At 38.4% G+C, this 26,989-nt stretch overlaps 1 protein-coding gene across 1 annotated transcript in view; it reads right to left on the reverse strand.

The window, feature by feature from the left end:
* The window catches only part of UGT8 (UDP glycosyltransferase 8), a 47,321-nt gene extending 38,308 nt beyond the window's left edge, over window positions 1-9,013 (reverse strand). The window contains exon 1 of the mRNA XM_062574829.1: window positions 8,601-9,013. The gene's annotated coding sequence lies outside the window, so the exon portion shown is untranslated. The remainder of the gene's footprint in view (window positions 1-8,600) is intronic.
* Window positions 9,014-26,989: the final 17,976 nt, after the last annotated feature.

A 26,989-nucleotide genomic window follows, 5' to 3' on the forward strand; every position in this document is an offset into this window, starting at 1 on the left:
CCCCACTCAAACTATAGATTAAAAAACAATTGTTGCTTTTCATTTTTGTATTTCTGTTTTGTCACGTCTGACTTGAAGTACTTCTTAGTAAGATTTGTTTTTAATAATAAGGATAGAAGTCCTGTATAAAACTGTTTTACTCCATATGTAATTTTATCCTCCTGAGCTTTCATTTTAAAAGCAAGACATCACCTGTCAGAATCAGAGAGGATAAAAATCCCATCAGGACCCTTCTTAAAAGGTGCATGCTGAACACCATATGGGAGCAAGGGGGAAGAGACCCCAATTTTTTTTCCCCCAGTAGCTATATAAACTCCATGAGCTATACAGAGACTTCCTGCCAATTTCTGATTTTGATAGTGATCTAGGACTGGATTATAACTTTGTTAAGGAAAGGGTATACGGATAGATTTCTTACAAAATGAAAGCAAGCAGTTTTTGAGAAAAAAAAGCCAAGAGGGGGTTAATTCACAAATATTAAGGAATAAAACAAGATATAAACCCAAAGGTTACAGAAAGTCTAGATAAAGGTGACTGCGTGGCTCTAAGACCAAGATTCAGAGGACAATCTGGGTATAAAACCAAAACACACCAAAAACCAAGCATCCAGGTGTACATCAAGTTCTTGCACATGATGTACATATGTCTATTCTTACTACATTCTCTGGAACATGGACAGCTCTTCCTCTATCTTTGGAAAGCACCTAGAACTTTTTGAACAGCATCACTAATAACAACTATTTAATGGTGACAAACAATAGAAATGTTTTCTTAAATACAGTAGTATTGTAGCCTAACAAGTTATTTCAAAAGTAATCGCATAAAAACAACAACAATGCAAGATGGACCACTTTTTTAAAAAAGTGCAGCTTGAGACTAGTAATTTATTTGGCATCTTCCCATCTTGACTGTGCTTTAACAAAAAAAAAAAAGCTAATTGATAAACAAGTACCATAATTACCAAAATAGCACAAGGTAGAGTAATTGAAGCATTTTATCACTATCAACAGTTAAATAAATATTGCAGTTAAGTTGCACTCTTTAATGAAACATAGTGTGTACCAGACCTTTGAAAGAAAAATTCTGATAAGCATCAGCTATCCTTGGGTGAGTTTTCAAGTAAGTCTTCACAAAACTTAAGCCAGCAGCTCATACTTACAGACTTTCAGGCCCCACAAGCGTTGGCAACACATTAGACACAGCCTATCTAGTCATGTTTCTAAAAACCGCTTGCATTTTCACTTTAGAGTGCTGGCAAGAATCATTTGAGCAGACAAGGCTTTCCAAAAGCATTTTACAGTCACTTTCTTCTCCAAGAGTTCTGTATCTGAGGATCAAACATACAAACACATGCATCTCAAGCTTCAGTTTCTGTGATCCTTTCTGCCAGCAGAGCGTAGAGCAGCAGCAAGATTCACATGGTCTATAGCTCAGTTCATGGAGTATCAGCATTGCAGGCTTTGTGTAAGGGGCGAAAAAAGAAAAAAAAAAAATACAGAGCCTCTCTTAAACCATAAGAAAGTTCACAGCCAGCACTACCTATGGCCTACAAGCTATAAACACAATCTGGGGAGATGTCCCAAGGACTATCAGGATCAGACACAAGCCTAACTTTGTCTGATGGCTGCAACCAGGCAACAACCTAACAGGACAGTGGTTTTCAAAAAGATGAGGGAATCAGATTATATATTTATCTCTATTTTTGCTGCTCCACCCTAGTCCAATCTTCCTGTTTAGCTGGATAGCCAAATTCCTTGGCTACCCATCTGCCATTACTAAAGGGAATAATGGCCGCAAATGGCAACTTAGTACGTTCAAATTGGCACTAGGAAAAACTTTGTCACTGACAGGGGTCGTGCAGCACTGGAAGAGGTTACCAGAGAGACTGCAAAATCCACCTTTTAATACATTCATGCCTTGAGGTGAGGGGAGGAACAGAAAAAAAGGCTGACATGACCTAGTGTTGCCCACAACCCTGTATCAAGTGGAATTTGCACTAGGTAACTCCAGAGCACTGCCAACACCAAACATCACTTGCAAGCTCTTCACTAGCAGCAACCTTCCAGATGAAAGAGGGTTTGAAAAAGCTACCACTACTCAGGCCCAAGTTCAATGTCTGAGCACACCCATGCTATAAAAAGTACTATTTTTCAGCACCTGCTTACATCATGATAAGTTGACAGAACTGGCTTTTTCCAAACAAATTTATAAAATAAACATTTAACTCCCATACAGCATCTACATTTTCTAGTAACTATCCCAATTAAAATAAAACACCCACTGAATCTTAGTAATTCAAAGTGGATACAAAAGCCTCTACTATGGCTCAGCAATAGCTGTTAAAATAAGCAAGAAACTGAAGAATTAAAGACACTGAAAGAGTACTTTAGTATAGAATTTCCAACAGTATGAAATGTTCAAGCATTGCACCACAATGTCTCCTGTCTGCACTGTTATTCCTTGTACGTATTTCCAATGTTTCACCTTAGACAGACATACTGAATCAAAATAGGAGAGGGGGAAGGAAAGACATTTTATGTCTGTGAAACAGATGAAAATGCATGAACTAAATATATCTCAATCAGTTCAACAGAAGATGTAGCCAAGAGGAAAGACGTATAGTTGCATTCAGCAGAGCAGACTCCCTCTCTAGACTCCACAAGCATCAGGGAAAGCCCATCCAGGTACCCTCTCAGCAGCCATACTGCTGACTTTGGCAGTCGCAGGGCTGGCTGGCTGGCTGGCTGGCTACATCTCCCTTTTTCTCTCAGAAGTAAGTTACACATCTACATGTTGTTTAAACTCTTCTCATATTTAGAACAGTATCCTGGCCAGAATTCCTGTTTCCCATGCATGTTTGATTTGGATAGATAAGCTGCTTTGACACATTTTATTGTGGAAACTGGGAAAGATCTGATGTTTCTCTGAATTTAAACATTAAACTGGGAGATTACAGCTGCTCTGGAAAATGAAGTTAAGTGCAAGTAAATAACAGCAGAAAAGTGACTTTTTCTTTATGAAAATATTTTTGCATTTTTGGCAGCTTTTTCAAAATAGCTGTATTTTGAGAACCAGTGCTCTAAACTACAAACTTATTCATTTGATTTAAGTGGTAGCCAACAACTTCTCCGATTTTAAACTGGGGAGGAAAAAAAAACACCAAATTGGGCAGACATGAAGGTATTCAATTAAAACACAATTATAATTAAGCCCTCGAAATGAATTACAGAATTTACCATTCATTTCAAAGACTTATTGTTTGAAAGTTGTGCTACAGCTATCCATTCAATTCACATGTATAGCAAATGTATGAAATAGCAGCTTTTTAAAGATTATGGTTGTGGATTTAAGGGTGAAAACAATTTCACTCATATTGTCTTAAATACTCTCAGAAACTCAGAAGCTCCTCCACCCTTCCAAGATCACATCGCTAATTCCCCTTAAATAGACTGAGACACAACCTTCAGCAGGCTTCAAGGGGTGTTTTTGTTTTGTTTTAAATACATTGTTTGACCAGGACATAGGGGCTCATTTTCAACCAGTTGCAGAACCTGAAGTTGGTCCAAGATTTCCCATTAAAATTTCCCTTCACTTTTTGATGAGTTTCTGAGGATAGGAAGGGAAAACAAAATCTTTTAAAGTTACTGATTTTTTCTGGAGTGAAGCCATCCATTCACAGAAGATCAGCACAGAGCAAAGAAGAAGAAAAACTATACTTCTTCCATTACAGAAATGAAGTTATGTGCATGACAGCAACTACGCTACTTAAGGGAAGTCACCACAAATCAGGAGATCACTGTTTTTTTACAGCTCTGAGCGATGTCATTTAGAAAACAAACATCTATACTTTTAATCTCTTAAATCATACTTGTTACATTAAATTTACTTGGCAAGTTTGCAAAAATATAATGTTTTGAGGGTGTATTTTCCATTAAAAATAACTTCTTCCCAAAGAGAAGACACCTTTTGAACTGGGCTAGCAGCTATTCTCTTCTTTATAAAATTGTCTATTGTAAACTAAAAGTTCAGCTTTTGGCAATGATACTTACTGTATGTGCCCCTTAATCCTGGGTACAGTAATCAGAAACAGCACACCTAATTAACTAAACACATTATGTTGTTTCATAAACCCTAGGTAAGAATGTCAACTTCTCCCTTATTCAGGGATTAACATAAATTATATCTACAACAAGTTGTTACTACCAGTAAAAATTTCAAAAGCTTCCAGAAGGACAAACTACTTCTCCAAAACATTAGCAAAAATGAAAATAATTAGCATGATATGATTATGTAAAAGCAAAAGGAAATTTGAGGATTCTTAGTAGCAGAAAAATCTTTCTGCTACAGATTATAAAGCATTACAAAAAGAAAAACTGAAGAAGTTTTAAACTACTAGCATGAAAAACAGTGATGAACTCCTATGAAGTTTTTTTGTAGAAAGCTACAGATCAGTTTAAAGACTCCTTACCTAAAAAGAGTATTCATGGTGTCTCATACATTAAGCATTTAAGATAAACAGCATCCAAGTATTACAAGTCATGAAATACTAGAAACATTTTGTCAAAGAATTCCAGAACCCTTTTGTGTCACAAGTCTTGGAATTTCACTCCACACATAACTGTCCTGGGGATGAGGGACACATACTTTAGGAGAGAAAATGTTCTAATATATTTTGCTTCCTGAAAAACATGGATAAGAACCTTCTATGATGCCTACTCACAACACTGATCTGTATCAGAACTTACCAGTTTTAAGTTCAAAGGTATCTTCTTAAAAAATTTCAGGATGGAATTTTTTAAAAGGACAAAAATCCTAAAAAAAGAGCAAGTGATTTCAAATGCTAATACTCTAGTATTTCTCAAACACTAAACCTATTTTCTTCTTAAATATCACTCTATAATGCTAAAACAGCAATAAAAGCATTTCTGTTAGGGTTAGAATCTAAAGAGAAAAGCTATTTCATTTAGTAAACATCTCTTGAATATGTTCTTACAGTAAATGTCTCAATGGCTTTTAATACTGTAGCGTGATTTTTCTAGTAAATAATTGACAAGGGACTTATTCAAGATGGAGTAGCTAAACTGAATTCTTGGTACTATTCTAAAGGAAGCAATCTGACTAAAATAGTGATGTGGAAATAAGAGTTTTAAAAGGCCCAAAGTGTAAAACAGAAAGGAAAGTAGATGGGGGCAATAAAATACACAACACTTAAAAATTCTTGCTGTGACTTGATGAATTTTCTAATTCTCCTTCCCAACAATGAGCTACACTATTCCTGATTTTTTTAAAGTTATCAGAATAATTAATTGCCAAACATTTAAGTCATAGGAGGCACGTTTCAGCAAAGCATATTATCTGTACAAGACTCCACAAGTGGAGGAAGGAAAGGATATACACAAAACTATGCTCAGTAGCATCATTTCATGGATCAAGAGGCTTACCGCAGTACCTTCTTACATAAGGTCTGCGCATGTAGCAGCAGCACCACTACAGAAGACTATGACAAAGGTAAATTTGTTTTTTTTTTTCCTCCCATTCCTGGAACTAAAATGTATTCCTAGAAATCAGCCAAGTCAATCTGTAGCAAATGATACAATACAGGGAATTATGACAGGTTCTCATAATTCCTCTTTACACACTAATTTAACTATGATGTCATGATCCATAGCTCTCCTTAGCATTCACTTACCAACCCAGAAGGACTCCTCCAGATGAGCCAAGTAATAGAGTTATGACTCTAAAGGCTGATTTTTCTGAATAACATGTCCTCTATGTATTTTAGATACACTAAATATGGCATTGAGTTCTGTGAACACAGCACTCCTGACTACCTTTACTTTCCCTAAATAATAACTAAAATACACAGATTTATCATAAGGTACCAATGAGGAATTATGACAGAATCCTGCCTTGATCACAAGCCAAGCACAAATTTCAATCAGCTCAGCAGCTGCAATAACTGCCAATGCCAACAGCTCATGGCCATTCACTAATAAGCTACCATCAGTGTATAAAACTAACCCACTGCTTAGTGACTGTTGCTTTAGTGAATCCAGCTGCTGCTACTCCCCCTGCACAGGTGAAGGACTTCGTATTACAGAGCTGAGCTGACATGACTCAGCCCCCATACACAAGGGCTACTGGGATCATCTCCAAGGCCTTCTTCCACTCCCGGTTAGTTCCATAGTTTCTCCATCCAAATTCTGATTTACAACAACTGCTTGAAATGCTCTAAGAATAGGAAGTTTAAAGGGTATTTCCAAAATATTACAACAAGAAAATCATTTTCCTATTTCATACAAAGACCTTCTGTTTACTGGTAAATATTGCATTAGAGTCAAACATAAAACACAAGCATTTCAGATCAAATACCTAATTTTCTAGCATTTCATATGTAACTTGCACACTTTCTCAAACATACATATATATATATATATATATATATATATATAAATAAAACGTTCATGAGTTCATGCTAGTTTTGTATGTCTGAAAGAAGAGTATGATCTAAACATCAACTAGTTAGCAGTTTTTAAAAAGTCACTGCAGTATCTAGTATTCAGACTGGATCATTGACAGGCACCAAAAAAGGGGGAAAAAAGAGAAAAGAAAATCGGAAAAGTGAAGGTTAATTGCATATTATGGAGTGTTGATGCTACAGAACTAGCTCAGCTAAAATATAAGTGACCTTGCGTGACCATTGTTTGGAAAGCTGGACAGGCAGTTTCAGATAAGAAATACTTTAAAAGAAAATTTTCTTTTAAATGTCTTTTTTTTAAAAAAAAAAAAGGATATTATGCAAATTATTTCCAAAACAAAGTCTCTTAGTCATAACACTGAAGTATTGTAAGAACAAAAATCCAAAATACTACTTCCAATGTGTTTGCTTTGAGGTGAAAGATGTTTAAGAAACTCTCCTACTGAAGTTATCCAGTGCTGTTCATTCCTAGGCAACTTTAATAAACATGCAAGATGGAATGTGTATTTAATGATTTCTTATTGTTCTGAAGTCAATCATCTGAACACTCACTTATTATAGTAAGTCATAAAAGACAAGATACTAACATCTGTTGAAATACTGACGTTTTATTCACATTTCTTCTAGAAGTTTATTTTTAATCCACAGGTGACATACAGCAGTGATTATGCAATGTTCTTTCACAAATAGCAAGGCAGTTTGGATGGAAACTCAGTTCACATTCACTGAAAGCACAGCTCACTCAAGACACGTACTAGCCTGAATATTCACATACAGGTTCCTAGCATTAAGCTTCCAAGCTTATAGCTGGGCAGTAACACTAGGCACCCACATGCAAACGCGCCTGCCCGACTTTCCTAACAGCCTTGGGATGCCTGACAGAGACAGCCCCTCATCACAACACCAAGAGCCAAGTAACTGCTCTAAGCGGATGACTGGGAAGTCAAAACTAAACTTGAGCCGAAACTGAGGCGAACTCGGTGCCTTAAAGGCCCCCCACGCCGGGCCCTGCGGCAGTGCCTCGCTCCTCGCCCCCGCCGCTGAGCGCCAGGTAGCGCGCGGCACCAACGGCCACCACCAACGGCCGCCGCCAACGGCCAACGGCCCTGGCGCGCGGGCGCGGCGGCGGCCGGCCCCTGAAACTCCTCTCCCTCGCACATACTTTCACCGCTTACTTCACTCCCCGAGCTTCCCCGAAGTATCTACCTTCAGCTAAGGGACAGGATTAGTAAGTGTTTGCTTTAGCGCTAGTATCGCTGCGGCCCCTTCTTCCCTCTCGCCGAGTTTTAAGGCGCCCGACTTCCTCAAGGCGCAGCGCGGGCACCTGCCGGGCGCAGCGCGGCCTCCGCCTTGGCGCAGGGCGCCGCGGGCGCCCCCCCCCCGCTCCTTCCGCCGCTGCGGCGACGCGCGCAGCCGGCAGAAGCGATGCCCCCCCTCGGCCAGCCGGCCGCCCCCAAGCCCTGTGCCACACAGGGGCCGTGCCCAGCGCCCCTCTGCAGGAGGTGGTCTAGCACAACCGCCCCCCACATCCCTCCTCTCCCCACAACAGCCGCTCGTGCCCACCTCGCGGGGGAGGGGGGCGGTATGGACCAAAGGGAAAAGTCTTTTTTTTTTTTGCCCAGGAATTACGCCCCTCTGCACCCCCACAAGCGCACCGCGGGGTCACACTGTCCCCTCCGCCCCGCTCCCCTTGGTCAGGGACACCGCGTCGACACAGCCTCCCTTTCCCCTGCGGCTTTTCTCGTCAGCCCACAGCTTCCTTCCCCCCACCTCGCCATCACCCTTCCCGCTGCCCCTCCTCCATCGCACCCTCTCCTCACGACCCCTCCGCAGCGGGGTGATGCAAGGCGCCTCGGACTTCCTCTTGCATTAAGGAGAAAGAGAGGAAGGAAAGGAAGGGAGGGAGGGAGGAGTGAAAAAAGCAGCAAGGTGAAACGAGAACCTCCCCCCGCGCCCACCTCCCCCCTGCCTGCGCCCGGGCCGGGACTCCCCCCCCTCCCCGCCCCCCTTCCCCCGCTCCCTGCTGCGGAGCCTCGCGGGCCTCCGCCGCCTCAGCGGCAGCGGGCCCGAGCTCGCCTTGCCTCCCCTTCCCTGCCCCCGCGGTGCTGCAGACCTCCCTCACCTCTCTCCCTTCAGGGCTGTTTCTCCGTGTTTTTGCCTCTGGTAACGAGCAGACCAGAGCAAGTCGCTTCCCGCTGCTCGGGGCTCCGCTTGCCGCTCTTTTTTTCCCCGTCAGTGGAGAGGGCGCGGGGTCTGCGCGGCTCGGTCCGGCCTGAGGTACTGCTCCCGCCGGAGCCCCTCCGCTGCTGCGCCAGGCGCGCCGGGCCCGCCTCGTCCCCTGCGCCCAGGCTTTGCTGCACCTGCTGCGGGGCTGCGCTGCCCTGCGGTGCAGAGAGGAGAGGGCACCCTCGCTCCGTCCTCCCTCAACTTCTCATCACTTCCCTCTGCCCCCGCCGGACGCATGCACCGGTGCTGCTGTCAACCCTCCTAGAGCCGGCGGCCGCCCCGGGAGGATGCTGCTACTGGGTGCCCCAGCCAGCCGAGGAAAGGCTGCCCTCGCCCCTGCCCCTCGCCGGCCCGGAGAGCTGCCGTCCCGGTCCCCAGGCACCCTCCCGCCCCATACACTACCCTGGCTCCCAGGACAGCGAGGAGCTCCTGGCGGGGCAGGTCCCCTGTGCCCGCCTCTGGCGGGTGGGACCGGGGCCGCCCTCCGCCAATCAGCCCGTGCACGGCCGCGGGAGGCGGCTCAGCGCGGAGTGGGCGCTGCCGGGCCAGCCCGCGGCCGCGGCCGGGAGGGGAGTTGGAGGGGAGAGGGCGCGGCGCGGTCTGCGGCGGCAACCGGACCTCTTGCTGGGAGCTTCAGGGGCTCGTCGCGCGCCTGCGGCTGTGCCACAGCGCACGCTGCGGGTGCGCGAGGCACCGGCTCCGCGCCCCTGATCTGCGTCTGCACACGGCGCACCTGCTAGGTGCCCCCCCCTGAGCAGAGCCGCCTTTTAATTGCCTTCTGCCTTGTTTAGGGACACAACACACGTACCCAAATCTCCTAAGCCTGGTCCCGTACTTAATTAGAGCCAAGCAAAGTTGCCTAAGTCGTCCTAGCTGCTCGAGTCATGTGTGGTCCTTTATTTTCTTCTTCTGCAGGAAAGAGTACTTTGTGCCCAGCTGCTGATAAAAGGGATGTAATACTCCACTATTCCCTGCCCCCTGTTTTTCTGGAGAAAAGGCACCAACACCTGACAAGTTAAATGTTAATGGTAATACCACAATGATTTTTTTTGTGTTGTTTTTCCTGTTATTGTATAATAAACAGGTAATCTCACAGCTGAAAGCAATGAGACGCTCACCATCACACACACTTTTAAAACCTCAACATTTCCCCTGCTTGCATATGTCATAAATAGAAAGGTACTTCTTCCTATTTAAGGAAACAAGTCTCAGATAATTTTTCTGCTTTGACAAGAAATCAAGGTACTCTTTTAGTAAAAGTAAAGGATTAGATTGTATCAGACAAAACCAGAAACTTACGGAAATTTATTATCCATCTTTCAAGTAATGTGAAAGATTGCTAGAACGTAACCTTTAAATTGGTCTCTCTTCTAATAAAAATGGCTTGCAAAAGAAAATGGAAACTTAGTTTTATTCAAATTAATTCAATTGATTTGGGGCATAAAACTTCTCGTGATATTCATTATAGAGCCTTCTGAGAACCTTTGTTTCTTACGTATAAAACAAATCAATAAAGTTTCTCAAATCCTATTGCTGCATAGAATGCCTAATTAAGATTAAAGCAGGTTCTAGGCTTTAGAAGGTGAGACTCAAATCCTCAGTGCTCATAGCGATGCTTGGCATTGAGGTAAGTATTTAAGAGTTTCTAAAAATCAGGTTTCGGAAATTAAATGCCCCAGATCCAGGGTGCACAACCATTGTTCTGTTGAAAGTTTTTGTTACTTCTAGGCAAAATAATTCTAAAACTGCCATCTGTATGTAAGAGCTGAGTAAGTTCAACTCCTCCAAATATCTTTACTATCTTCTAATTTCAGTGGTAACTTACTTAGTAAAATCCAGATAGAGCAAAACCATTATTAGGTTAACAGTGGGTTTAAGATTAGATCTGAACCAAGTGTAAATTTTGTTCAGACTTCTCAAGACATGTTGATATCTCCTGGGTGTTCCTGAGCATTCTTTCTGTCACTTAGGTAGCAGCTTTACTGAAGCAGTTTCTGTTTTGGAAGTAATAAAGCTGAAAAGTGACTACTGGTGCAGTTATCCAGGGAATTTTAATAAAATTAGGCCTTGATAAAAATAATGTCACTATCTTTCTTTGGAATTTCTTACGCATAATGTCTTATAGTGATGGTAATATTCTGAACGTTATTATTGTAAATTATTTAATACTTTAATACTAATGTTACTGGTAGGACCTTCAGTATTCATCACCACACCTTCTACCTTTCTTGTCAGCAAGTCACAGTTGCTGGATTTTATTCATGTTCTGCCTTCCCAGTCTCCCATCTTCAGCAGACTGGCATAGGTCAAATGAAATATTTTACTTTAAAATAATGCATTCAGAATTAATGGCTTCTTCATAATATTGTAAGTTTATTTTAATATGATGTAGTGATCTCTGATGGAAATGCTTTCATAATTTCCACAATACCAGAAGCCCACATAAATTCGAGGTCTTGTTAGCGGATACTTCCAACTCAATGTACAGGTCTTTGTCCAATTTTTGCCTGTTATAATTGCATACTATTACAAAATTGTTCCTATTTCAAACTCCATCTATGTATAAAACAATTTTGTATGTTTTGCAAAGATGATAATTTTCTTTGTTTAAAGGAAATATATATGATAACTAATGTTGTTATAAGCATGAACCGTAAAGAATGACGTACACCCTGACAGAGCAATAGATTATAACAGAATAAAGCATTTCAATCTAGTATAATCTCAATTTACTATGTTTTCTAGGGAGTTAATACTACAATGAATTATTTCGTTATGAAGACTCTGCATGTACTAAACATTGATTATCTAGCCTTCAGTGTAAGTTTTAAGTATAGAGATACTGTGCAGTTTGAACAGGAAGTCTCCTAAAGTTCCATATCACAATCACTTTCCAAAGATATTGAATCTAGATTCATTAGGTTATATGATACAATTATTAATAGTAATAACAAATTGTATGTCATATTTTTACATCTCTTGTAACACTTCTAGAGACTCCATTTATCTTGGGATTGTGGCAGATAGAGCAGTATTTTACTCTAGAATATTGATGTCTTATACATGACAGTTCCAATCTTTAATTCTTTGGCTTCTTACTTTGATAACAGTACTGTGATGTCCTTGTGATACTTGTCTTACCATTAAAGCCATACAAATGAACTTTTCAAAGTAAAAAGTGTGTACAATGCAAGGTATCTTGGTATTTTTAATATGTAACTGTCAATACTGACATGTGGCATTTTTTCCTTCAGTAAATTCCAGAATTTTCTGTGATACAAAAATTTTGGAATCTTGGAATTCCAAACTGTGATAAGGAAATCACATTAAAATAAAATGATGTAAATTCACAAAATACTATAAAAATAAAGTACTTTAAATTTTCAGTAAAGTTTTGCAAGGCTAATAAACACTATGAAAGTGTTTTTGAACAACCTTCTGTTGTTGTCCAATGGGAGGACTTAGTACTATTTTCCAGCAGAGGGATTTCTTTCATTTGATTTTAAGTTGGATGCTCGTATTAACAAAACTCTTTTTACTAACTGAGGAGCAAGCAATGCTAGTAAAAGCATATTGACATGAAATGTGTCTCTGAGGGATTTAAAACCTGAACCTGTTGAATGAAAGTGCTGTTTTAAGAGGTACAGCAAGAATGCAGTAATTGGAGACCATCATTTCCCATTTGCAAATCTATGTTTTCTTTCCACTGAAGTTCTTTATCACTCTCATAGGACTAGAGAAATATTACATTGTTAATTGCAGATTTGTGTTTCTTCAAAACAGGTTGATTGGACTAAATAATATATATATGTTAAATCCTTGTCTTTTTCTTCTGATTTGCACTCGTCTGTTGACAAAAGAAATACTATTTTCTAAGATTTCTGAGTAATGATGATTCACACACAGTTCTTGAAGTGTTTTTTTCCCTAGTTCTAGTGCCTTGATTGTTTTGACTGTACACATGCTTATTTTAAGAATTTCTTCTAAGCAAAATAGAAGTGTAACCTTCCTTATAAATCACTTAAAATGAAATGTGAGCTATTTTTTGCTGTTAACTGGGATGAGATCATAAACAGCCAAACTGATTTATTTAAATAGGTATCTAGTTTTATTGCCTTACCAATTTACCAGTTGGAACTAATCATCTGAAATGTAGATTATCTAATTGCAATGTTTGTCAGACAGCCATCTCCTCCACATCCACTTGCCACACCTGATGACCTTGTTCACAGATCCACATAAACACAACAGAAGAGTTTTCCTTTATTGTAGGCAACTGTTGACTGTATTATCTCATGTTTGATGCTATCACAAAAGTGACATTTATTCTACCTGCATTATTCTACAAAAATCATATATTACAGCTATGAGTGGTGCTTCCCAAAAGCAAATAACAACTGTGAGATCACGCTATGTTTTGCGGATCTTGTAAGCTTTAAATGGTAATTCCTAATGAATCATTACATGTCAGAGTAGTAGCAGAACATGAGGCTTCTCTATCAGTTTTTCAGTTAAAAGAGAAACCTGTGAAGCAGCCGCAGGTGTTCTCTCAGTGCAACCTGTTTGTTTACAAAACATAAGTTCTCTTTCCTTGAACAGAAGTTTTAACACAGGAAGAGAGAGAATCACTATAAACTAAGCTCTAAGATCTATTTTCTATTATTGCTTGTCTGGCAGTTCTCTGACTTTCTGAACAGATTTTTATGTGCTTATCTATTAGCCATAGGGTCATGGCTTTCATATAGAAGAATGGTAATATTAATGCCACTTTATTATGCCTCACTGTAAAGGACATACTGTGGTTAGAGAAGGTGCAGGGGAGGCCACTTAAAGCAATTAAGGGGATAGAGCAGCTACCTTATTAGGAGGCTAAAGAAGCTGGAACTCGTTAGTAGGGAAAGAAGGAAGCTGAGAGAAGACATGATGAAGTTTTATAAGATCATTAAGGTGGTAAAGAAGGTATGGAGCTGTTATTCACCAGATCCTGTAATCCAAGAACTGGATGGCACTTGCTGCAGCTAGTAGGAGGTCAAAACATTAAAAAGATGAGAGAAAACTCTTCTGAACAAGTAGGCAGTGAACTTCAGAATTTTGTTATCACAGGAAGTTGTGGGGCAATTTCAGTAGGTTCAGAAAAGGGTTAAACATCTTCATGGCCCACAGGTCCATAAACAGATAGAAAAGGCAGAGTTGTACCCTTTAACTTTCTAAATACAACAGCTGGAGGTGCTAAGGGGGTGAGAAGGGAATTGATTGCAGGAAGTGGTTGGGTTCTTGTATTCTCCTCCCTAAAGGTTGTTTTCTTTTGCCACTGTTGGAAGCAAAACAGTGACCTAGAAAGGTTTGGTCTGCCCAATATAGCATTTTCTGTGTTGAAGACTCTCAACTAGAAAGCGTATAAGCTCATGAATTGAATTTTTTTTCTATTATTAGTTAGTTATTGACTTAAACAGACTTTTGTATGTAAGATTATAATTGAAAGATCTTTAGACTCTTGTTTTTTCTACTTTTTAGTAAAGGTAGGTGAATATGTTTTTACAAAATTTGAGCTCTGGAAAGTTAAAGGATATGTTTATATGTGTCTGAACATTTTAAACTCTTAAGCTGGTGTAGAAGTTAAGCTGAAATGTAATTAGTGGACAAGGAATGTTAGGTGTGGTTTGTATATTTGTTGATTGAGTAGGTTTTTGTTTATGTTACCTGTTCTAGTGATTTTTTTTTGTTCATTTGTTTTATATTTAGCCATTATTTAACAAAGTCAGCTTAAAACCTTTGTAACTCTATCATTTTCGTCAGTATTAACAAGCTTCATACTACTGTTTTAATACTATTCTTCTGATACGGCGCGTAAGTTGCTTTTTAAGTTGTGCAATAACTACTTCCTCATCACGTTTTTTAAAAGAAACATAGAAATAGCAAGATTCATGTTTTTGTTAAGATGTTGACCTTATATGCTTTAATTTGAGAAGAGAAAATCTGCCCAAGAAAAATCTTGCAGAAAGGTTGATTTATAATTTTTTTTTCTATCCATAAGCTTCTGGTTTGAGTTCCAACATTTTTTTTAATTGTAAATTTTGAAGAATTGAAATTAGAGCCAGAAATTGAAAAGCTATTATCATTCAGACGAAGATTCAAGTACCAGAATATTGTTACGTCTTTGACCAGCCTACTTCATGTAAACTCGCAGAATGTTTGTATGGGCTTAAGGTGATTCAAGCATTAGCCTCAGTGTGTGTTTTTTGTTGCAATTACAAATGCTTTATTATTTACAAAATATAATTCCTTATTTTGCAGGTTTTCAAACTCCGTGCAAATATTGCCATTTATGGCCAGCCGTATGCTGCTTAAAAGAAGGTAAGAGCTACGGTTTTATCTCTAAGATTGAGGAAAAGGGCATGCAACAGAGACTTTGTTATTGTCTTTTTTTATTTTAAGGTATTCAAAGGTATTGAAAAACCCCCATTCAAAGTCCATTATCTAATGAGGCTTGCTTAGTTTTGTTAGCTCATTATTGGGGTTACAAAATGCTTCTATAATAAAAACACATTTGAGAAGAAAAATAAAAGGATCTTTTAAATATTTTAAAAAGCTTGATACTAGTACTAATTTCATATCTAACAAATAGCTGTTTCAGAGCAAACTGGATTTTGGGGGGTTTATATGAACTATATATTATAATAAGTATTAAGCTCAAACTCTGAGTGCAAACGGAAATGGTTAATCAATCCAACAAGATGCCTGAATGTGCTTTATTTTTATGTTTCCCCAATAGATGACTCTAGGAGATATTGATTAGGCTTACAATTATAGTTAGAAAAACAAAAAGCTGACTGTAAGTTGTGGTTGATGTAATCTTCCTGTATAATCAGAAAAAGTTGATAGCATATAACTATTAATAAGATGGTTAGTAGTGCTTGGCTACACCACAAAAACATGTTACTGTTTGACTGAAGGAAAAACAGATAATGAAGCAATCAAAAAAGTATTATTCCAACAGTATTTTATTATATTTGATTCTTGCCCCATTTCTCATGGATAGGAACAAAGTCTTACCCCACCTACTAAAAAAAACACCAAACCCAAAAAGCTCTGTGCATCTTGTTTGTTCTCCTTACCTCGCTTGAAACACAAGAGTAGTGAATAGAGCTAACATGTATAACCTCAAAAAGGACTCAAGGAAGTAGATGATTGAATTGAGATCTAACTGGTCCTTCAATACTGGGATAATGGACAGGGGTGTGTGTGTTTGGTTTCATGCATTATAAATGGTTGTTAAGGGTGTTCATAGCCTTAATTGTAGAGTGGCAAAAGCCTGAATAAATAAATAGTTATTAATCTCCTTGAGAGTTCTCCATTTGCACTGTCTCATGCAGGTGGGTGGTTATCTTTTTTGTTTTCTTTTCAAAGGTGAGGTTAGATGAATAAGCCATATTGGGCTCACTGTTGCTATTTCTTTGTAAGGATTATGATCTTCAAACATTTAGGTTTTTATGATCTTCAAACAATTAGGTTTTTATTTTCAAGTTATTTTGATCAAACATTTAACACAAAACTTTCTAAATTAAAATGACTTGACTTTTTTTTTTTTTAAAAAAAAACTCATGAATATATTTTTTAGGAATACAGGCCTAGAAAGAGCAAACCATCTGAGCACCTTGCGAGTGCATAGGGTTGATGACTAGTTTAGAAATGGCTCTGCTGACTACATGCTAAATATTAAATTTAATTTTTCCTTAGTGAACTTTTTTGCTTAATGATTGCCAAACAAACAAAATACAGAAACAAATTAATGGTATCAAAAAAAATTTTAGAACCCCTCCCTTAATTCCAGTCTGTGTTAGACTACTACTTATTTTTGTAGTGTCTGACGTAATCTCTAGACTATAGTTACACAAAGGAAACCTACATGCCCAACAAATTCTAGGGTATAAATGCCAGTTTCAGAGGAGGAAAAATACTACGTTTTAGTTTTTCAATGAAAATTTTAATTGTTTAATGGGGAGGGGTGGGAGATGTTCCACCCAACAAAAATGGGAAATTTACTGAGTAATCACAAAAGGGAAACAAGACAGCTGTACCTTAAACTCTTCCATTTCAAGCTCTAGATGCCTAGTTCATCATTGCAAAGACATGTTTCCTGAGCTACAACTCAGTCGCAGTTTTGTCATGAGTTTTTCTGATGCCTTTCTAATAAAAGCAGAAAGAAATGAGGTGGGGAGAAAAAGTTTCCTGGAAGAACTTCTGGCTTCTTTACCTGCCCACTCATGCATAAGCTGCACAGCTCAAGGTACATGTTCACCTAGGCAGTTGACACTTGCTAAAGGAAGTTTATTGACTGTATTTTTTCAGCAGAGTCTTCCTCCCCTTATGCCACATACTCTTTATTAAACTTGCACAGTTATTTGTGTGATTCAGTGATGGGATCAGGTAACTAATCTACCTACAAAATAACCTATTTTTGTTGTTGCTAAGTTAGCTGTAGGCCAGGTTAGTTCTCTGCTGTGATTTACTACATAGCTGCATAAATGTTTGTGCCAGCATAGCTTCAGGAACAGCATGTGTATGGGAATTAAGAGCCCTTTTGGTAGTATTGCTACCACTAAGCAAGAGTCTGAAAAGTTTGCTGAACAGTGTTAGAGCCTGCAGGAGAGAGGAATTCAAGTCCTTCCTTCTCTGGAGGGTTGAACATATTTTCTGTCTCCTAGGTCTGTGCTCTAGATGCATGGTTCTAGGCTGTATTTGGAAAGGGAATAATGAGCCCTACCTTTTGGATCTGTTCCATTTATCATAAAAATAACACTGTTTTTAAGAATAACTCGATAAGTCTATAAAAGGCACCGTAGGACTGAGTTTCTGTAACAGTAGGGTAGGCTGAGGAGGTCCCTTCCAATCCTGAACTGTTGATTAAAGAATTATTAAATTTAAGAGAAAAAATGGAACAGGACTTTATAGCCTTTTTGTTAGGACATTTGTGGGGTGTACAGGGCAGATGTCCTGAGTTCCAGGTCTGGCAATTGTTTAATATAAATACTTTGACTTGTCTATGTATAACAGCTAGGCGAGGTAGGGCACAGTGGTGGTTTTCAGCATCTGATATGAAATAAAATAACACATCAATATGAAGCAAAGCTGCTGAGGTGAAGTAATATGGCCTCTGATGCAAGTTCACAGACCATGAAGAGAATATGGTATTTCAAGTGCCATGAGTGATCTGAACAACTCTTTGCAGTAATTAGTTAAGATAGTAACTTCTAGCGTTAAATTCCATGGGGTAGATGTGTGCCTTCACTAGCAGTGCCTGTTAATCTTGTTATTACTCTTGCGTTGGGTGTGATGGGAAGTCACCCTATGAATTTTTAACATGCCAAAAAAGTTTCCCAATGTCTAAGGAGCTACAACCACATCCTCATGCCAGATATTCCAAATAAATTCCTCATTTGTATACCTGTGTGTTTCATCCTGCAAATATTATTTTCATAAGGAAAATACCACTACCATTTTAAAAAATCATCAGAAGAGATTTTGGTGTGTTATCTGAAAAGATAACCTTTCTAGAACTGCATTCCTCCTTGTTCTTCAGTTTCCAAAGCAATAACCACCCTAACTGGATTTTTTTTGTCCCTGTTTCATCTCTGGATATTCCTGTACATACGATGAACTATTTACCATCTTTTTTGCCCTGAAGCAGCTCCAATAATGAAAACATTATGTCAAGGTCTCCTCTGAATGCTATAGAAGCCTGTTTGCACCTTGCACCAAATACCAGTCTGTCTTCCTTTATGACATCTACATGCTATATCACAGTATGTGTTATTTTTTCCATCCTTATTGAAGGAATGGATCCGCACTCTGCAGTTCTACCATCAAAGTCCCTTTTAGAAGCCCCAGCCTTTAAAAACTAAGGCTGGCTATTCTTGTTTTTATTTTGTTTAATTAGCCCTTTTGGAATACCTTCTACATAAATTTACATTGCCCCTTCTGTGTAAGTGACCTTAAAGTTTCTTACAAATACATAATGCGATTATTCAAACATTTCTGTACTGCTTTATCTGTTTTAGGTGCATATCTGGTACTATTTTCTAAAATGTTTTTTTTTTTCCTGTTCCTCTTTCACCTATTTTATGCTATCCCTGAGTTCAAAGCATCCAGAAAGCTCATAGATCTGAATGCGTGGAATGATTCACTTAATGCAAGGAGTCTGTTTTGGAATAGAGAGCAAATTGGAATACCTTTTCTCCTCAAACTGCTCTTGTTTATTCAGTTTACAGCGTAGGCTTCTTGCTTCATATCTAGGAGAAGAGCTAAGTTCCTGAAGAAGGTTGGGAAAGAAACTTCTGGGAACATCAAGAATCCATTTCCATTTCTCTCAAATTTATAGAGAAGAATAATCTTAACAAAGTAGAACTCCAATAAGCTATAAATAGAACTGAATTTTTTTAATAGTATATCTAGCACATCTGTAGATACTGGAAACCTGTTTCTTTTTTCCACTGATAACATACTTAGCATTTTACTTGCAGACCAAATGTCTCAAAGTATCATTTATGTGCATCTTTGTTTTTGGATGAATATCACATGCACTAACCTTTGAACTTACTTCATATCCTTAATAGTTTGAATATAATTTTGAATAGCATAATGGCGGATTATTAAAATAAGGATTATTATTAAAGTGAAGAAATTATATTTTAATAAATAGAAGGTACACATGCTTGATGCTGATGTTTTATAGAAACTATAAACTGGCAAATCTATATTAAAAAATTGCAGAAAATATAGTAAACTCTTGAAATATGTACTATCCCTCCTTTTGACACCCTGAGTAAGCATTATGTCAACTTTTTTTTCCCCCTAGGTATCTTCTTCCCTTTCACCTCCTGGAGGGGAAAGGCCATCTTGTATCAATTCTTTCATTCTGCCTTGTCTCTCTGTGACTGCATTCTCAAATGTAGTTGTGCAGGTACAGAACTACTTAGATCGTGCATGTACAGAACTATTTAGATCGTATCTTGTTTGCATCCATGACCTATGGAAAATTTTATTATTCATTTTTAATAAGCAAGATCTTACTTTTTCTACACTGACTACTACTAAAAGTTCTCTTGAAAATACATGTGCTTTCCTATAATTTTGTACTTCGGTGGTATTGTAATCATGTAAGAATCTTAGATGCTGTGTTTAAGTTATCTTAATTTCCTTTTTTGCTAAATCTGCTAGACTAATGCAGTTCGTATCTTCATTTTTTAAGAAGTCACAAACATACATTTTCTGCTCTTTACTTACAAAATGTAAGTCTTAACTGCATTTGAGTTAATGCTCTTATTTTCTATCTGAAGTACTTAGGAATTAGAACTAGGAAATCTGAGCTCTATTCTGCTGTGCTTGAAATGAAATCAAGAGTGAGAGAATAATTTATTTTCCATATGCCACTGATATCTCTGCTCAGAAAGGGTCAATTATTGTGTAATTCCATCTGTGTTTCTGGACTACTAGGGAAACCAAAACTTTATAGGACTAAAAAAAATGGGTAGATAACTGTTGACAGACGTGTTGGTCCTGACTTGTGACAAAGGCAGAGGAAAAGCGGCAGCATGACATTTCAGTACAGAAATCTTCTAGCTCCTCTGCAGCAGTCCTGTGTTGATGCAAGCTTATAGCAATACATTTCATGAGATTTCCTTCTCACATGAATTTTTTTTCCTGCAGTTTCCTGGCCTTTATTGAGTCCATAATGATTTTGTTGAAATCTTGTGTCTGTCGTGTTACCGTTAAGGCTCCCTTGGGATCCTTGAATAATATATTGAACGTTTAGCTAAAGGAAATTGAATCTTCTCAGTTTTATTCCAAGGCTGTGTTAAATATATGCAAGAGCATCAAGGTGTTTGGAGCAGTGATCTGTTACATTCTTTTTCCCCCTCCAATTATTCTGTTCATATAGTAGGAAACAGAGCAACAGGCAATCAGCAGTATATGTTTAGGGACAGAATCTGCTGTTCAGTGAATAATCTCCTCTTCTGTACTGTAGTTCTACCAGGAATTTTAGAAATATTCTTTCACTTGTACAGCATGCAGAGCTTCATCAACTTGTAATTTTATGTAACTTGCTTCTCCCTTTCCCCATGGTAAGGTGCACGGAAGTTTTTTCTGTTGCTGGGTTTTGTTTTGTTTTTCATAGAGTAAAACCTGGCAGGATTATCTTTGAGATTCTTGTTCTGCTTGCTTTATTTTTCTGTGAATGGAAAAGTGTACCAAAATGTGTTATAAAAATGCTTATATCTAGGTCTGAATATTTGGAAGCTCTGTTGAATTTTCCTTATGCAGAAGGGGGATCTGCTGTTTAATTCTGCCTCTACAGAGGTGTTGGGATGAAGTTCTGGCAATTCTGGGTATCCAGAGTAGCTACCGGCAGTAACAGGCAGATCCTTGATTATTGTAATCAAAATAATATAGATTGGAAGGGACCTCTGGAGGTCGTCTGGTCCAACTGCTGCTCAAAGCTGATCATACTGGATCAGGCTGCTCAGGACCTATCCACTTGAATTTTGAACGTTTCCAAGGATGGAAATTTCACAGCCACTCTGGGCAACCAATTCCAGTGTTTGACTACTCTGGTGGTGACGATTTTTTTTCTAGGTTTTCCTCTGTTGAGATTTTTGTCCGTTGCCTCTTGTACGATCACTGTGCACTTCCTAAAAGAATCTGGCTCTTCTTTTATATATATATATATATATATATATATATATATATATATATATAAATGTACATTCCCATTAAGGGGTTGAGGACAGCAAATAGGATCTTCTGTCAGCCTTCTCTCTTCAAGGATGAACAAGTCCAGTTCTCTCAGCCTCCTTCCTGTATATCATGTGAACAGAGGCTACAAATTGGAAGCTGCCTCTGGGAAGGCAAAGCAAAGAGTCAGTAACTATCTGTAGATATGTTGGTTGCTGCTGCATTTTGTACCAATAGAGGTCTTTTAGGAGGTATGTTTTCATTCCTAGACCCAATATGCAGGACATGAGAAAAGCTATTTATTTGTATTCTTCCTGGCTTTGCCTGAGTGTGGATTTTGGCCCATGTGGCACTGGCAGTAACAGGGTATGATGAAAAGTTAACTAAAGGTGATAAAAATACAAACAACAAACCAGAGCTGCTGTGTGGTGGGCAAGTGGTAACAGAAATTACTGTGTGCGTCTTAACACATACAGGGTTTTGTGTATCCAAGTCATTGAGGAGCAGAAAGCTACTTCTTTTTTTTTAACTCCCTAAAATTTATTTGTGGTGAGATATGAGTAAAAAGTAATGCAAATATTTCAAGAGGAAAATCAAAAAAAGAAAAAAAAAGCTCTTAAGTTGCATTTCTCTAGAATAGTAGGGGGGAGATTATTGGTGGGAGGAGGAGTCATTTGCTTCTGAGCTTCTGTTTTGAATAATGAAATTTTTATTCCCTGGAAAAGAGACGCTGAAACAATAGAGCTGTGTTTACAGTAAAATGGTCATTTGTCCAAACTCCAAGTTCTAGTTTCATCAGTACCTCTTTGTGAGAGATACCTCCCTAAAATATGCCTTTGTCTCAAATGGAATGCAACCAGGGGCGTGTAGTGCAAGGAGTCTCAGTTGGGCAGGCTTAAACAAACAATAAAACCATACAAAGGCTGAAATTAAAATGTATATTTTTTTCTGTGCCATGTTCTATTCATTACCTGATTAAAGCACAAGCCAAAACAATATGCCTTGAAACTCCCACACAAATGTATGTCTAAACAGCAATATTAAATGCTTTTTTAAAACAATATGCAAAATAGTCTAAACACATCATTCAAAAGGCAGTTGTCAAGCTTTTCATTCTTTTTGTTCAGCTCTAAATTATAGAAGTGATCAGCAGAGCTCTTTATTTTTGCCTAGTCACAAGGACAAACATCAGCTTTCTCCTCTTTTCCTCTCATGCCACTGAGCCCAGTGATCCAGTGTTAAACTTGAGGGGAAATATGACAGGTGGTAACTGAGGTGGCTTTAGGCCACTTTCAGTGTACTGCATTTATGTTCTCAAAATAGCATCTGCTTGCCCAGAGGCTGCATTAGCTTATTTTCTTCTCCCCATGCACCGGTACTGTTTGTTGGTAGCAATTAAGAGCTTGGAATATTTATAAATATGATGTTTGTCGGTCACGTCCCTGTTGTGATTGCAGACTGCTTTAAGGCTTCCTTTTTTTTCTGTCACAGAACCATAAACTGGCCTATTCCTAGCAGAAAATTAAGATCAATGGTTTAATGGCATGTGGGATATGTTTCATAGTATTGTTTGTTTTACTACTTTCTCTCTGTACCTTGGCTGATCGCTTGATTTACATTGATTCTTTTTGAAAGCACCATCTAGTGGTAAAAACTCTCAAGGAGGTTTGGGATTAGGGTTCTCTTTCTGCTTGGGTGCTTTCTGTGTTAACTGTGGTAAATCTGTGTGTCTTTTTTTCCTTTGCTAAAGTATAAGGCTCAAAAATATCCCTCCAGATCCATTTCCAGTCTAGTTCACACTTGTAAACTACTTGGATGTATCCCACATCTGTGGTGTTTACTTATGCAAAGTACGTAAGTCAAAAGGAATGATGATTGGGAAGCATTAAAGGTGTTTGTTGTATCATAATCAGATAAAAAGTTGATGATGTATCAGTGGGACTGTAAATCACTGCTGTAGAGGCAGATTAGACTGCAGTAGGGCTAGATGGAGGAGAACTGTTCTGCCAGCTGACTTTTTTTTTGGAGTATAGTGATTTACATATATTTTTAATACAACAGATCTCTAACAAAGTAGTAAATAAGATGGAAGGATATTGCAATCTCCACAACGGAAAGACACATACCAGAAGACTTCCAGGGAACAATGTGTGCATAGTTGAGAAGCAGGATGTGAATTGAGGACAAGGAAGGCAGGCAGAGGAGAGATGGCTTCTGCTGCTTGTGGTGAAAGCAATGAAATAAACAATTTTATTTTGATTACTGAAACACAAGAAAAAATATATACGCATTTTTTTTAACAAATTGAGAGACACGAGCAGCTAAATTTCATTATTGACAATTCTAGGGATGAACAGGAGGTGTCACACCCTTGCTTGGATGAAATTCTTCCTCTGACTAATAGGGTCAGGATGAAATTCTTCCTCTGACTAATAGGGTCATTTGAAAATGTATCTCTAGCCTCCCAGAATAATACCACCTTTCCTTCTCATTATCATAATTTTATAGACTACCAATTATATCTTTCAATTTCATTAAATATATCAATAAAAAGAATGGTTTTGGTTAGTGAGTATGCAAATAATTACTTAAATGCAACAGCTTAGCAGGTAAATTGTGAAAGACTTATCCTACAGCTGCTTTTTGGAGCATTTGGAGAGGGGAAACATGAGGCTGAGTCTTTTTAAATGGGAAGAGATTTGAAATCCTGTCTTGTGAGCCTGGAAAAATGACCTTTAATTAGCTACTGGGTAAAATAAGAGCTTTAAATTTGTTGATTCTAGAAATACTTTCAGCCTAACTCATTCTCAGTTTTGTACCAATTGATACCATGATTCTGAGTGAAATAAATCAATAATAAATCAACAATTGGAAAAAAAAAAAAAAAGTTGCTGTTTTCTAATTATGCTGCACACTATGTAAAATAGAGGGAGCCAAAACAGTCCTCAGATGGGAACACCCTATGTTTTTATGTTTATGTATTAGTTATTTGCTACAAAGAAAATATACTGTACAAATATATGTCAGTTTAGATTGAATCATTGTTAGCATAAAGACTTCACTGAGTTCTGCCATAATGCTGCAAGATTGTGTTGTCATATGATCTTCCAGGCACAGATCTGAAAAAGGATGCAAGACAGCTGTAGGTATCTACCTCAGTTTAAGCAGAGTGCAGTACTGGTGCAGTTACTTGTTTTTAAAATACGTAGCAAGAGAAACATTGCTAACGAACCAGTTTTTATCTTCTGTGGGACAAATCTCATAAATGTTTTCTTAAGTTGTAAAAGAGAGTGTATCCTCAAAACATGAAACTATGATCTATCACTACGTCTTAATTCTCAGCTTAGCCATCAGAAAGGATCTGCTGTTCTTCGCTTATTTCTTCCATGCGAGAACTTATGGCACAGAGGCAAAATGTGCTGGGATAAGTCAAGTCAGCAGAGTGGTCAGATAATGAAACAGTGTCTGTACAATTATGTGACAAGTAAGGACATGATGCTGATAGTGACGCAAATTCTATTGCAACTCATGCTGCACTGTATGTTAATTAGAAATAACCCTCAAAACTTGACTCCAGATTATAATTAGGTGTGAATTATCAGACAAACTTTAAGGTATCTATGAAATAGTGTGCAAGTGGTATTAGTGTGGTGATAGTATATAGAATTTCAAGTGTGAATGGTAGGCAGAAGTTGGTGAAATGCTCTTCAGTTGCATAGTAAGGATGCATACAACTAAAATTGTTACCTATGACTTTTGATGCATAAAGTATGGCTATAGCTTATGTTGACAAACTATGTGGAGTCACAAAAGTAGTGCAAAAAGCAAGATGTTGGCGCCTGTTTCTTGATTGAGTCAGTGATGAGATTCTCACAAAATGAGTGCCCTGTATCTATTTAGATGCACACACAGATAGCAATACTCCTGCATCTTGTGTGGTAAGTCAGTGAGGATGGTGCCTAGCACAAGTAAATACAGTCATTGGAAGAGGTGCTCCTACTCTACATAATAGACTTGACTCCACTTCAAAATGATGTTACATGTTTTATTAGATCACTAAGCATTCTAAGTGCAGTAAAGGGAATTTTCACTAACTTTTGCATTATTGTCATTACCATTGTTTGACTTATTTTAGGAAAGAGTGTACATGTGTAAGAAAACAGATGAGGACTCTTGGACTAGGACCTTCAAGGCTCCTTTACTGGAGAGGCAATAACCTGGAAGCCTTCTGGTCCCAGGTTGTGGGTGAAAATGCAAACAAAATTCTGTGCTGAGTTTACCTTTTGAACAGTCAGACAAATTCCCACTTCTCTAGGTTTCAAAAGAAGTTTTTTAAAACCCTAGTACGTTACCACAAAACATTTTGTTTAAAATGAATTAACATTTTTCAATGAAAATTTATTTTACACTAAAACTTCTGAACACCTCTAAACATTTCTAACAAATCTTCCCATCTATAGGCTTTCCTTTGTATTCTGATACTGCCCTCTGTAACAGAGCTCTCAAAGCTCTACTATATAGTTTCCCTACAGAGCAAACTTAGCAGTATTAACAAACAAGAAGATGCATATATTTTCATTGCAGTAGAACATCGGTCTAATCCAACCAGTCAACAGGCCTTTGAATAGCTATTAAAAATTAAGGTTTATTTATGAATGTGGACACACATGGGCTCTGTCTAGTATGGAGGATTTGTCACTGTCAGATGCAGATTGGCAATAGACAGTATCACATAGATTTCCCAAGAAGGGGAAACCATCAAAGTTTTCACTTCTGGAATGGCTCTGATTAAAGGATTACCATAAAGGTCTGTTGAAATGTTGGTAATTTTATATAGCATATTTATTGTGCATATTGTAGAGAGGTACTGTGCAACAGTTTCTCTTCTCTTGAACTTCTGCAGCAAAATTTGGTCAGAATACAGGTGCATTAGTTCCCACATCCTTTCAGTAACAGTCTATCAAGCACGCATCTCTGGAGAGACTTCAGAGTAGGGTTCTTGATCGTTAATGTTTTCTAGAAACTATGGCTATCCAGGAGATTTACTTTGCCTCAGAAAATAACAAATTCTGTTTCTTGGAGCTGCAGATGATATGGATGATATGATTTACTCCTTCAGGAAAGGATTCCACTCACCAGACCTAAGACATTTTTTAAAAAAACAAATTAATTTCAATAACAGACTTAAGCAGGAAGGATCCAATTACTGTAGGGAGGAGATAGGGTTGATTTAAAAAAAAAAAAAAAAATCAGCCTGTCTCTCTCAGCTGATACTGCAAAAAGTGGGGTAGCTGTTGTTTTCCTGTAAACATGTTTTTTATGTATGCAAAAACATACCACCACTACCAGTTGCCTGATGGAATTAGCAACAGAGGTTACATCCTTCTGCATTTGATATCATGACAATATATGCCATGAAAGGAAATCTAGAATGAAAATCTACTAACTGAAACACAGGGGAGACAAAAGCACGGTAAGCAATTACCCAGTCTGGAAATACATTATAACCAGTACTTTGCTGAGGCAGGAACAGTGCAAGTAAAACTTAAGTAC

The sequence above is a fragment of the Rhea pennata genome, chromosome 4, assembly GCF_028389875.1.
Source record: "Rhea pennata isolate bPtePen1 chromosome 4, bPtePen1.pri, whole genome shotgun sequence".
In the NCBI taxonomy this organism is placed as follows: domain Eukaryota; kingdom Metazoa; phylum Chordata; class Aves; order Rheiformes; family Rheidae; genus Rhea; species Rhea pennata.